Source organism: Penaeus monodon, chromosome 8, assembly GCF_015228065.2.
Source record: "Penaeus monodon isolate SGIC_2016 chromosome 8, NSTDA_Pmon_1, whole genome shotgun sequence".
NCBI lineage: Eukaryota > Metazoa > Arthropoda > Malacostraca > Decapoda > Penaeidae > Penaeus > Penaeus monodon.
The window spans coordinates 42,859,019-42,861,518 of record NC_051393.1 but is presented as its reverse complement, the minus strand read 5'-3'; the positions used below and the strand labels follow the sequence as shown (position 1 = coordinate 42,861,518).

Genomic DNA, 2,500 nt, shown 5'->3' with positions numbered 1-2,500 from the left:
ATAATAATAATAGTATTAATAATAATAATAATAATAATAATAATAATAATAATAATAATAATAATAATAATAATAATAATAATAATAACAATAACAATAATAATAAAGGTAATTAAAATAACAACAATAACAACAACAATAATAATGATAATAAAAAGAAGAAGAAATAATGAAAAATTTTCTTACAATGATAATGATAGTAAAGATAATTATGATAATAGTGATCAACATCACTATCATCATCATTTTGATAGTGATAAGAATGGCAAAGATGATAATAAGAAGAATCATAGTAATTACAAAAGTAATAACAATAGTAATGATAACAAAAATATTGATGATAACAGTGATTAAAAAACGTGATAAAAATAGCAGTAATAGTGATAACAGTGACAACGACGACAACAACAACAGCAACAACAACAACAATTATAATGATAATAATAATGATAATAATACTAATAATAATAATACTAATAATAATAATAAGAAGAAGAAGATGAAGAGGAAGAAGAAAATGATGGAAATGATGATATCAATAATAATAATACAAATAATTATAACATAAAAATAATAACGATAGTAATTTTAGTAATAGTAATAATTACGGCAGTAATGATAATAAAAGCAATGATATAAAAAACCTAAAAAATAATGACAATATTAATAATAATGATATAACAACTGTAAAAATGTTAATGATACTGATGATGACCATGATAATGATAATGAAAATAGCAATAATGATGATTATAATAATAATCATCCTCTTTTATTATTATTATTATGACAAGAATAACAATACTAATAAGAACAACAACAATAACAGTAATAACAATAATAAGAACAACAAAAATAATAATGATCATAATATTGATAGTATTAAAAATAAATATTACTACTATTTTCCTCTTCCTTCTCCTGATATTCCGACTACTGCAAAAATAATAATACTAGTTATGATAATAACAAAGACAAAAAAAAAAAACAACCTAATTATCATAATGTGACAGTCATGCTAAATGAATCCTGACAGTAACACCAGCACCTTCTTCCAGGAGGTAAGCCAAGATTTCATGTGTATAATTTATACATTGATTAGCCTACATTTTCTGTATGTAAATGATACATTGATAAACCTATATTTCTTGTGTGTGATTGTAATGAACCCGCTGCTGGGGTGAAAAGCTTAGCCAGTCTCACTACGGGTTTTAATCTTCGAGACTGTGAGCAATATCAATGTTCCGTGACTATGCACATATAATTGGTGTTAAACGCCCCTTCATTAGCCCCGTAACAAATCATTTGATAAATTTAATGTTGGTGTTCCTCTAAGACAGGGATTAGCAGCTTTGAGTTTCTGTGCCATGCAGAACTCGTGACAACATGATTTTCACCAAATATACAAAGCTGTGTGTTAATATTTCTTTAGAACGCTGTTTAACGTAAACATAGATTAGATCAAACCACGTGAGATTTTGACCTTCCTGAAAAAAATGAAAGTAATGATGATAATATTAATGCAAGTGAAAATGAAAAAAAAAAATATGATAATGATGATTATGATAACACTGCTGAAATAAGATAAAACTTTGGTATTTATCTAACCTTTTTTAGGTAATTTGTTGATGAACAAAAGTTTAGTATATGCGTTTGATCCTAGTCCTTGCATAAAGTGGGGCTGTTCTGCTGTTGTTGCTCTAGTCTTGTGTGGACTTCATGTAAGGGCAGTTGGCGATGAAAGGATCTTCTAGCCACTTTAGAAGAGCAGCGCCACTTTCCTTATAGTTGACAAGAATGCAGTAGCCTATGAGAAAGGTTCCACGGACAACTTTCAACGACACAACACAGATGCCAAAGACCGTTCTCTAACCATTGCGTTTATTAATGCAAGTCAAACAGCGATACTACAATGCTGCCCCGACTATTTTTGTAACTAGTTCTCCTACTCCAGATACTACTACTACTACTGCTACAAAAATTACCACCACTCCTGCTGCTACTGCTGCCACTACCACTACCACTACCACTACCACTACTATTGATACTACTACTACTACTACTACTACTACTACTACTACTACTACTACTACAACTACTACTACTACAACTACTACTTCTTCTTTTAACGGTAGGTTCATGTCTGAGCCGCCGTGGTCACAGCATGATACTTAATTGTAGTTTTCATGTTGTGATGCTCTTGGAGTGAGTACGTGGTAGGGTCCCCAGTTCCTTTCCACGGAGAGTGCCGGTGTTACCTTTTTAGGTAATCATTCTCTCTATTTTATCCGGACTTGGGACCAGCACTGACTTTGGGCTTGTTTGGCGACCCAGTGGCTAGGTAGGCAATCGAGGTGAAGTTACTTGCCCAAGGGAACAACGCGCCGGCCGGTGACTCGAACCCTCGAACTCAGATTGCCGTCGTGACAGTCTTGAGTTCGATGCTCTAACCATTCGGCCACCGCGGCCTTGGCGATCATGGGCTTCCATGATTTTTCTT

At 32.2% G+C, this 2,500-nt stretch overlaps 1 protein-coding gene across 1 annotated transcript in view; it reads right to left on the bottom strand.

Annotated features, from left to right (window-relative positions):
- The window catches only part of LOC119576356 (hemicentin-2-like), a 57,252-nt gene that overhangs the window by 7,683 nt on the left and 47,069 nt on the right, over nucleotides 1-2,500 (bottom strand). The window lies entirely within an intron of this gene.